Source organism: Bos indicus, chromosome 10, assembly GCF_029378745.1.
Source record: "Bos indicus isolate NIAB-ARS_2022 breed Sahiwal x Tharparkar chromosome 10, NIAB-ARS_B.indTharparkar_mat_pri_1.0, whole genome shotgun sequence".
Classification (NCBI taxonomy): domain Eukaryota; kingdom Metazoa; phylum Chordata; class Mammalia; order Artiodactyla; family Bovidae; genus Bos; species Bos indicus.
In genome coordinates, this window is record NC_091769.1 from 8966577 (window position 1) to 8978702 (window position 12126).

A 12126-nucleotide genomic window follows, 5' to 3' on the forward strand; every position below is an offset into this window, starting at 1 on the left:
GTGTGGAGAAAAGGGAACTTTCCTATACTGTTAGTGGGATGTAAATTGGTATAGCCACTATGGAGATCAGCATGGAAGTTCCTTTAAACGCTAAAAGTAGAGCTACCATGTGATCTAGCAATCCCACTCTTGGGCATATACCCAGGAAAGAAGAAAACTCTAACTTGAAAAGATACACACATCCCAGTGTTTATAGTAGCAATATTTACAATAGCCAAGACACAGAAGCAATCTAAATGTCCATCAATGGAGGAATGGGTACACATATACATACACAACATGGCATATCACTCAACCATAGAAAGAATGGAAATAATACCATTTGCAGAAACATGGATGAACCCAGAGATTATAATACTAAGTGAAGTTAGATAAAGAAAGACAAATATAACATGATACGACTTAACTGTGGAATCTTTAAAAAATTATACAAATGAATCTATTTATAAAACAGAAACAGACATGGAAAACAAACTTATCGTTACCAAAGGGGACTGGGAGAGGAAGAGATAAATTAGGAGCTTGGGATTAACAAATACATACTGCTATGTATAAAATAGATAAATAACAACATCCTACTTATAGCATAGGGAATTACATTCAATATCTTGTAATAACTTATAATGGAAAAGAATCTGAGAAAGAATATACACTTCGCTGTATACCCAAAGCTAACACAACATTGTAAATCAACTATACTTCAATAAAAAAATTTAAATAAAGTAGAGGAAGTCTCTTGATTGTAGCTATGTCATCTCTATCTTTAGCCATTACTAAGTCATCCAATAAACAAATTTTAAACACAACTGTGGTCCAGGCATTGAAGTTGGCAGGTGGGGAAGAGAAAAGAGCAAGATAGATTATAGTCCTCGCCCTTGTGGAACTTAAGAGTCGAGCCTTATTGAAAAGACAAACCAATTTTAAAATGGGCACTTTTCCAAAGAAGATACATGTATGGCTAATAAGGACCTGAAAAGATGCTCAACATCATTAGTCAAAGGAAAACAACAATAAGATAACACTTCAAACCTATTACGTGTCAATCAAAAAGATAAAACAAGAGTTGATTTTATTGGAATACTTATATACAATGGAAAATATGCATGTAAAATAGTGTAGCCATGTAAAACAGTTTGGCAGTTCATCACAATGTTAACTATAAAGTTAGTACGCATGTGTGCATGCTAAGTTGCTTCAGTCGGGTCCGAGTCTGCGCGATCCTACGGGACTGCAGTCCGCCAGGCTCCTCTGTCCCTGGGACTCTCCAGGCAAGAACACTGGAGTGGGTTGTCGTGCCCTCCTTAAGGGACCTTCCCCACCCAGGGATCGAGCCCACATCTCTTATGTCTCCTGCATTAGCAGGTGGGTTCCTTTCCACCAGCACCGCCTGGGAAGCCATAAAGCTACCATAGGACCCAGCACTTCCACTCCCAGGTATTTATCCAAGAGAAATGAAAACAAAAAGAAAAACAGGCCCACAGAAAAACACATACAGGGATGTTCATAACAACAACATTATTCACCAAAGCCAAAAAAGTGGAATACCTCAAACGTTGATCAGGTGATGGATGTATAAATAAAATGCAGGATACTCGTACAAGAGAATATTGACAATAAAAAGTGAAGTAATGATACACGCTACAACATAGATGAAATGCAAAAACATTATGCTGAGTACAAGAAGTTGTTCACAAAAACCCACAGATCATGATTCCATTTATACGAAATATCCAGAATAGATAAATTGATATTGAGAGAACAAGGATCAGTGATTGCCTAGGCCTGGGGGAGGGGGAAGTATGTGGGGTGACCACTAATGGGTCTGGGTTTCTTTTGGGGGTGATGCAAATGTTCTAAAATTGATTATGCTGATGGTTGTAAAACTGTGAACATACTAAGAACCATTGAAAAGTATGCTTCAAATGGGTGAATTATAGGGCACATGAGTTAGGTGTCAATAAAGCTGCTAAAGGAGAAGGCAATGGCAACCCAGTGTTCTTGCCTGGAGAATCCCAGGGACAGGGGAGCCTGGTGGGGTGCCGTCTCTGGAGTCGCACAGTCGGACATGAGTGAAGGGACTTAGCAGCAGCAGCAGCAGCAAAGCTGCTAAAAATACATAGCAGAAATATGAAGAGCATCTGTGTAACAGACATTGTCTTTGTATTCCACTATTGTTAATATTTGACTTTTTAATTTGAAGAGTGTGCACTATTCTTGGAAACATCCTTTTGATATATTATGTTCTGCCTCTGCCAATTATGAAGTGCTATTATTAATAAAAATTAATTATGTTACCTACTTTGAGGAGCTGCCATTAGAAAGTGCTTGAGATCAGATGGGCCTTATTCCAGTCCTCCGTGTGAAACGTAACTTTCCGGGCAGAGTAAGCTTTTTCTTCCTCAGAATAGGAAGGCATAGACATGTCCAATTTTAGTAAAATAATCTTACAGGCTATCTGTGGGGACCTTTTTGATGTGAAATTAAATTGTAGCACAGACAGAGATTTTATTACATTTACATGGACCCATAAAATAACTTTTATGGTTCCCAGCGGTGCAAATCCTCCTTAATTTTGTTAATTATTTCCCCCCAGTTATCCTTAGCCATGTCTGCTAATTCAGTATTGATCTTGATACTAAGATATGTTATGGTCTTAGAAATTCACTTGAGTCCCCACTGATGAAAAGAACTAAGGAAGCAGATCTTACCCGAGGTAATGTTTTGGATAGATTCCAATTAGTATTATAGCTGAGGATGACAATGTCCTTGCCCCCAATGTTCTGACTTGCTGTTCAGAGCTGGGCTCATAACCCAGAGCAGAGTGTTAGGATCTATCCCAGAGAGACCCCCAAGGAGGAGGAAACAATGCCTACCCTTGGCTTGATGCCTGTATTCTGGTGCGTTCATCCCTCTCTTGTTAGCACACCCTCCAACCACCACCCCCAAGGTCTTCAGGCTAAACCTGGAATCTGATCTGTTATTCTGATTGTTTCTACTCTTCTTTGAATTAATCCTTCCCACTTAACCTATTCACACTTTAATTGGAATTTTCTGAAGAAAATGTCTTAAATTAGCTGTTCTTAACTGCGCTGTTCGGCAAGTAATTTGTTACTATTGATAGTTATATTACTGATGTTTTTTAAAGATTTGCTTTAAAAAAAAAAAATAAATGAGAATGTGTGCAAGGTTAACTTCTTACTCTCAGTTGCTTCTAGAAATGCTTTGGAGTGGAGGAGGGTGTAGTTACCACTAACACAATGGGATTGAGATGGAAGCCTCCATCTAGTGGGAGTGACAATTGCCAGTGTATCTTACCAGCTGGTTTGTTTTACTTTATCAAGCATTTGCTGAATACCTACTATGTGCAAAACATTGAGATGAAATTAGTTGCTTTTTCAAACTAAAACTTCAATGTAATTTCAATTTCTGGGTCATGCAATTAATTCCAACATGTTAAAGGACTGTTTTATGATACATAATTATATAATGTAGGCCTCTTGTGAATCTTAATCCTTTCATTAACTTACCTCATTTAACTTATTAGATACCCATTTATAGCTTTGTAAAATGTACTATACTTAAAAGTAATATCTGCAGCCCTTTCAAATATTTTAGAATTCATTCTTTTCATGCAAATCAAACTAATTTCTCCTTCCTCCTGTCTATTATTTTGAAATATTGAGGTTATGCTACTTAGGTTCCTTAATCTTGTTTCTTTCTCTATTGTATGATCAGTTCCCAAAGGGCAACCAGTGTTGTACCTTGATCACATAATCTCAGACCCTGGTTGATGACAGTAGTAATGAACCTACTTAATATTCCCTCCTCTCCCTCTTAATTACATGGAATAATTAAGTGGTGTGTGTGTGTGTCTGTGTGTAAGAAAGAGACAGAGGATTTCTCTGGTGGTGGAGTGATTAAGAATCCATCTGCCAATGCAGGGGACATGGGTTTGATCCTTGGTCCAGGAAGATTCCACATGCCGTGAAGCAACTAAGCCCGAGCACCGCCAACTACTGAGCCTACACTCTAGAGCCCGCGAGCCGCAGCAGCTAAAGCCTGAATGCCCCGGAATCTGTGCTCTGCAATGAGAGAAGCCGCTGCAATGAGAAGTCCGCCCACCGCAACTAGAGAAAGCCAGTGCAGGGCAGTGAGACCCAGCACAGCCAAAAATAATAAATAAGAGAGAGACAGAGACCAACAGAGAGCAAGGAGGGACGGGGGTGTTTTCCCTGTCAGAAGCCAACCTCAGGGCATTTTGTGAAGTCAGCAACATTTTTTCTACCCCTGCTGGTTTCCCTCTTTTTCCCTCCTAGGTGCTTGCTTCTGGTCCCCCACCTGGGCCACTTGTGGCTCTCTTCCTTAAAAAAGAAAGTGAAAGTGCTCTAGTCACTCAGTCGTGTCTGACTCTTTGTGTTTGTAGCCTGCCAAGCTCCTCCATCTATGGAATTCTCCAGGCAAGAATACTGGAGTGGGTTGCCATTTCCTTCTCTGGGGATCTTTCCAACCCAGGGATTGAACCCACGTCTCCTGCACTGCAGGCAAATTCTTTACCCACTGAGCCACCAGGGTGATCTCAAATCCTGCATTTACAGAATTACATAGAAAAACACTTTTAAAGTTATTTTACATATTTGTATTTAATAGGCAACTTAAAAACACTATTTTGTATTGGGATATAGCAGATTAGCGAATAATGTTGTGTTACCGGTAAACAGTGGAGGGACTCAGCCACGCACATACGTGTATCCATTCCATACTCCCTTCCCATCCAGGCTGCCACATAACAGTGAACAGATGTCCACGTGCTACACAGTAGGTCTCTGTTGGTTACCCATTTTAAATATAGCAGAGCGTACAGGCCCACTCCAAACATCTAACTATCCCTTTTCCCCATCCTTCCCCCAACCCCAAAACCATGAGTTTGTTCTTTAAGTCCGTGAGTCTCTTTCTGTTTTGTAAGTTCATTAGTATCATTTCTTTTTAGATTTCACATATAACAGATATCATATGATCTTTCTCCTTCTCTGTCTGATTTACTTCACTCAGTATGACAGTCTCTAGGTCCATCCATGTTGTTACAAATAATAGACAATCATTTTTTATCACTTTCTGTTGAATAAACTGGTCCAAAGCTTAGCGATTTAAAACAACAATGTATGATTTTTCATGATTCTATTGTACAGTCTGGGACAGGCTCAGCTGGGTGGTTCCTCAGCTCCATGTGGGGTCTGCTGCTGCTGGAATGTCTAAGGGCTTCCTCGCTCGCTCACTGGGGTGGATCCACAGGCACAGCTGAACAGCTTGGGGCGGGCTGGGCATCCCTCTCCGTTCACCAGAGCTATGTGGCTGGCTTGGTTTCCTCACAGCATGGTAGTCTTAGAGTGATGGACTTCTCACACAGTCGCTGGCTTCCTTCAGGGAGGAAGCAGAAAGAGCCAGTTCTTCTAAAGGCTCAGGATGGACCTACCACTGGGTCAGTCCACTTCCCACCAAAGCATTCCCCATGGCCAGGCCAGACTCAAAGGGAGGAGAAACAGATTCCATCTCTTGATGTGAAGACTGGGATACACATGTAGGACATTGGGATCGGCTGTCTTGCATGTGGTACAAAGTTCAAATAGTACAAATGGGTACACAGTGTGAAGTAAGTTTTTTTTTACATCACTGTCCCTGAGACACCAGAAACAGCTTACTGTTATGCTTCTTGAGTATCCTTCCAGAGATAGTCTGCACATAAATAAGTGTAAGCTTTATGAACATACTTTAAAATTTTTATTTATTTATTTGGCTGTGCCAGGTCTTAGCTACAGCCTGCAGGTTCTTTGAATTTCTCTGTGGCATATGAGATCTTTAGTTGTGGCATTTAACTCTTAGTTGCAGCATGTGGGATCTAGTTCCCTGACCAAGGATCGAACTCTGGCCCCGTGTAGGGAGGAAGGAGTCTCAGCCACTGGACCACCGGGGAAGTCCTCTATGTTTACGTGTGTTAAGTCGCTTCAGTCGTGTCCAGCTCTTTGTGACCCTATGGACTGTAGCCCGCCAGGCTGCTCTGTCCATGGGATTCTCCAGGCAGGAATGAATACTGGAGTGGGTTGCCATGCCCTCCTCCAGAGGATCTTTCCAACCCAGGGATCAAACCCACGTCTCCTGTGGCTCCTGCACTGCAGGCGGATTCTTTACCACTGAGCCAGCAGGGAAGCCCTCTATGTATATATTTTATATATATTTCTTAAATCAGTGATGTGTGTTACAGTTCTCTGCCCAATACACTCCAGTTTTTTCATTTAATCAGACATCTGGAGGTAGGTCCGTTCTTTGTAATGGCTACACATATTCCTTTGGTGGATATTTAGCCATATTTAATCTCTTATTCAGAAAAAGCAATGGCACCCCATTCCAGTACAAGAGTACTGAAAAATCCCAAGATTTTCCAGGCAAGAAAATCCCATGGACAGAGGAGCCTAGAAGGCTGCAGTCCATGGGATCGCTGAGGGTCGGACACGACTGAGTGACTTCACTTTCACTTTTCACTTTCATGCATTGGAGAAGGAAATGGCAACCCACTCCAGCATTCTTGCCTGGAGAATCCCAGGGATGGGGGAGCCTGGTGGGCTGTCGTCTATGGGGTCACACAGAGTCCAACACGACTGAAGCGACTTAGCAGTGGCAGCAGCAGCAGCTGCAATCTCTTATTACCAATGCTGCTTCAGTGAATATCAGTATGTGTGTATATACATATTATATATGCATGTACATATGTGTGTATATACATACATTACATATACACACATATACACAAAGATGTAAGTCTGTCAGAAAGAAAATTCCTACAAGAAGAATTGCTGGGTTAAATAATACATGCATGTACAATGTTTTTAGATCAATAACAGTAAAGGTGGGAGGGACCCCAAAGTCAGTGGCTGTGCACTGGAAGGACTGTGGCATGACAGGCTTTGCCTCCATCTCCTGCCTCACCTCCAGGAGACTCCGGTCCATTCACTGCTGTTTACAGTAATACCTCCTTCGTCTCACTCACTGAGAACTACTGTCCTAGACCAATCACCTCATTTGGCAGAGAAGCACCCTGCAGGTCTAAGAGCCTGACCTGCCCCCCCAGAGTCCCACCACACTGCAAACAAACCAGTCTTCTCCTGAGTCTCCCAGCAAATGAGCAGTCATCGAAGGATCACTTTGCTATAGATCAAGTTTGCCCAAAAGGGTTTCTCTGAGTCACAAAGCCCTCAGAGAGCCTCTCCACACTATGAAACATACAAGATTCTGTCCATGACACCATAAAACTCTCAGAAGAGAACACAGGCAAAACGTTCTCTGATTCACATCAATGCCTTCTTGGGTCAGTCTCCCAAGGCTATAGACAGAAAAGCAAAAGTAAACAAATGAGCACTAATCAAACTTACAAGCTTTTGTATATCAAAGGAACTCATAAAACGAAAAGACAACCTACAGACTGGGAGAAAATATTGCAAATGATGTGATCAACAAGGGCTTACTTTCATTTGTTTTCACAAACAGCTCATAGAATTCAATAACAACAACAAAAAAACCAACTTGATCGAAAAATGGGCAGAAGATCTAAACAGACATTTCTCCAAAGAAGACACCCAGATGGTCAACAAGCACATGCTCAACACTGCTAATTATTAGAGAAATGCAAGTCAGAATCTCACACTAGTCAAATTGGTCAGAAAATCTACAAATAATACATGCTGGAGAGGATGTGGAGAAAAGGGAACACTCCTACACTATTGGTAGGATATAAATCCGCGTGGCCACTATGGAAAACAGTAGGGAGGCTCTTGAAAAAACTAAAAATAGAGTTGCCATGTGATCCTTCAATTCCACTCCTGGGCATGTATTCAGAAAATAACTGGAAAAGATCCATACACCTCACTGCTCATGGCAGCACTATTCACAATCGCCAAGACATGGAAACAACCTCAATGCCCACTGACAGATGAATGAATAAAGATGTGGCACATATATGCAATGGAATACTCCTCAGTCCTAAAAAGAAAGAAATCATGCCATTTGCAGCAACGTGGATGGACTTAGAGATGATCATACTAACTCAAAAAGGCAAATACCATATGAGAGCTTTCATATGTGGAATCTTAAAATATGACACAAATTAACTTATCTATGAAACAAAAACATAGAGACTGACTTGTGGTTGCCACGAGGGGACGGGAGTTTGAGATGAGCAGATGCAAACTGTTCTATGTAGAATGGATAAACGACAAGGTCCTACTGTATGGCATAGGAACTATATTCAATATCATCTAATAAACCATAATGGAAAAGAATATGAAAAAGAATGTATATACATGTATAACTGAATCACTTTGCTATACAGTGGAAATTAACACAACACTGTAAAATCAACTATACTTCAATACTTTTTTTTAAGGAGTCTGTCATGAAGCATGTCTCGTTACTTCAAGTTATACTCTCATTCACATTCAATAAGAGCAAATAGATGCAGGAAACCTACTCCCAAGAACCTGTTTGGCATTGTTTAAATTAAAGAATGGATTTAACCATCTGTTTTCTAAATTAATTTGACCACAGAATCCTGTTTTTACGACACTTGCTTCACTAACTGCCTATAGAACTAAGCTTTCTGAGAACCATTCTTTGTGGAACGGTAGTCTAGAAGACGGAGAGGGCAATGGCACCCCACTCCAGTACTCTTGCCTGGAAAATCCCATGGACGGAGGAGCCTGGTGGGCTACAGTCCATGGGGTCGCTAAGAGTCGGACACAACTGAGCGACTTCACTTTCACTTTTCACTTTCATGCATTGGAGAAGGAAATGGCAACCCACTCCAGTGTTCTTGCCTGGAGAATCCCAGGGACGGGGTCACACAGAGTCGGACACGACTGAAGCGACTTAGCAGTAGCAGCAGTCTAGAAGAAAGTTGTTGGACCGGGAGGCTGGCTCTGCCCTCAAAGAGCTCTGCAGTTTTGGACAAGTCAAAAATCACTCTGGGCCCTGGACAGTAGAATTGCTTATGGCTGGGTTTTGTTTGTTTTTGTTTTTGTCTTTCTATACAGATGAGCTCCTCCTTATAGTTTTCCTTTCTGAAGACAAGACAAGATGTTGTGCCTGCCAGAAGACATTGAAGAGCAATCTGTTCATCTGTTCCTTTGAATTACTACTCAGCCCTTCAGTTCAGTGTCTGCTAGTGGAAATGAAAGTGAGGAGCTGGCTGGGCTTTCTGCTCAAGTCTTCCTGTTGCCACTGCCATCACCCTGACCACCCATCCCAATTCATCCCGCTTTCAGATAAGAGAAAAAGCTGCAGAGTTTGGCAAGAAGCAGGATGACTTCAGACAAGTACACAGCAGGAGATGAACACATCTGACTCTGTATCTCTGCCACTTCTAGATAAGCCATAAACAAATTTTGTGCTCAGGGAGAAATGATCTGGTATTCTTCATCAAATTCATATAACCTTTACAAATGAGAACAGATCTTCAAACCAGGTGTAGTGTGATTTGTTATGACTCTTTACTGCCTCCAACTGAGATGTTTTACATACACTAATCTAAACACAATGAATCCTGAGCTGCTTTCATGAGTGTAAGTCATTCCAGCCCTGAAATGAAGGGGCTGCTGTGTGTCAGAACACACAGATGCATAGGCAACCAAGAGCTATCTAGCTAAATATCTTCTTTTTATTCATCAGAGCTTCAGAGGTAAAATTTCCTTCCCAGGGACATCAAGGTGATTTGTGACACTCTCCACACACCTTCAGATTCACAAACCAATGAGTACATCACACCAATCTCTCGTTTTCTCATCAGTGACAGACATAAAACACAGGTAATCTTCATTTTACTCAGATGTTTCAATTAACTGTGAAAACCCTTTGGCTTATATCACAGAGCATTTGTGAGTATTTCACTTTTTTTTTTCAATTTAAGCACCAGCTAGAACACACACAAAATCTTGTTACATTTCTTTCAGAAATTGATGCAATTAAATGGTTGAGCTGACTGTACTAAAGACAAAAAGAATGCGCTGTAAGGACATCTGAGATCTGTCTTTTTGTCTGTCTTCCCAGAGGGGGTCTGATTCATGGTTTAGAAAAGTAGGATCTATTTTTATATTCACCATTAACACAGGGGCCTGAAAATGGGAAATCTAAACATGTTTGTTTACCAAGAACCTACCTCTTTGCACACAATTTTAAAATCACTTCCCTTGTCTATTTTTTCATCCTCAGGGCCTGCAGCAAAGTACAGAAATTTAGTGAATTTTTCTAGTTAGCCTGCAAGATACCTACAATCTTTAAAAAATGTTTAAAAATCTTATAATTGTTAAAATAACACATCAAATTTAGATTATCTCCTGGACATTTTGAGAACTCATGAGCTTTGAGTTGTTTTTGTTTTGTTTCCTGAGATTTGAGAATCTGATGAATCTTTACATCTTTAAATTATTTTAAGTTTCACATTGTCTCTGGAACTATCATAGAAGCAGAAGACATTAAGTTAAATAACTTTTAATTTTATCATGTTGACAGCAAACAAATGGCTTTAATTGAATTGAGGGTTATTTGCTTTTTTTTTTTTTTTTTAACTGAATTGATGGAAACAATTGGTTATTTTATCATCACACAGATAAAAATTTTTTTAAAACTGTATTATAAAGCATTATGCCAGTTAGACTCTTGGAGAATTACATCTGATCACAGCTTAATAATTACAGTTTTGTGGACAGTTTACAAACAGTAGCTGGTAAATAAAGGTTCAGACTAGATCCAACTCTCCCAGTCCTTCTAAAATCAATTATAATAGAGCAGTGAGAGGTGCCATCTCCCTTTGCTGTCATTATGAAGATGTAATTCTGTTACAATTATTTAATCCCAAAGGCATTATTACACCTGTTCAGCAGTTTTCAACCATTCACTAAAATGATGTACAACTCCACTGTGATAAATGTGAGTGATTTTTTTATTAAAGTTTCTTTAAAAGTATTATGACTAGAGGCTGATGAATTTAAATAAATGTTTAGAGAAGCTACATAAATAATTACATAAGGAATGTGTTGTTTTAGGATTTACTCTTTCACTAGTTTGAACTGTGTATAACCTTGAGACACAGAGAATTTTTTAAAACTCACTTAAATCATGTATATCAGATTAAAGGATAATGGATTCATCTAACAGGTCAGATCATGTAGGGCCTTATGGACATGGGTATTGTTCTAGATTCAACAGAAAGCCCTAGGGAGTTTTAACATTGGAGTGGTGTGATTGACTTGTTTTTAAAGGATGATTTTGGCTGTAGGAAGGGTGGGGGTGAATCATAGAGAGCTAGGAGTGGGAGGTGAAAAACCAACTGGGAAACCACTGCAGACCCTCTGCATCACCTCTGGAAAGGTGATGGTCACTTGATTTGGAGGTGCTTGTGAAGACAAGAGAAATGAGTGGATTGGGGATACGTTGTGGAGGGAAATGACAGGACTGCTGATAGATTTATAGTGGGAGATGAAGGAAAAGGGGAAGTAGGTTGACTTTGAGGTCTTGATCCTGAAACCTAGACAGATGGGGCGATGGGGGCAGTGAACACGGAGCATGGGCTGACTGCTGCATTGCTGTTCCAGGACGGCATGGAAGAACCTGTGTAAGAGCAGCGTAGCTGGCAGCCTCACTGCTCAGACTGTCTAATGGACACGGTGGAGCTGCGCTTAGAACAGTTCAAGTTGCCTCTGTCCACAGGGTGGAACGAAGCTCCTCTGGTCTGAACACTGTGGAAGAGGCATTTGGGAGGGGTGTGAGACTGAACTCCAAAGGGCTGAGCAGCAAAAATCAAAACTGATCCCATAAAGTACAAATGTGTTCAGTTCCGGTGGCAGTTTATACGTTCTGTACTCTGTGGTTATAATGAGATATTAATTCAGAGTTAATGTCCCATAATTAAAAGTCCACTTTGGTTATATACATGACAGACTATCTGAAAATACATCTGTTCTGGCATTTTAAAGGAAAGACTAGAGTTTTGCTTAGTTCTCACAAAGGAAATGAACATTTTTCCTTTAGAAATCCTAAATGTTTGTATGTTTCTATATGTAGATTTGCATGATTTGGGGTCTCCAT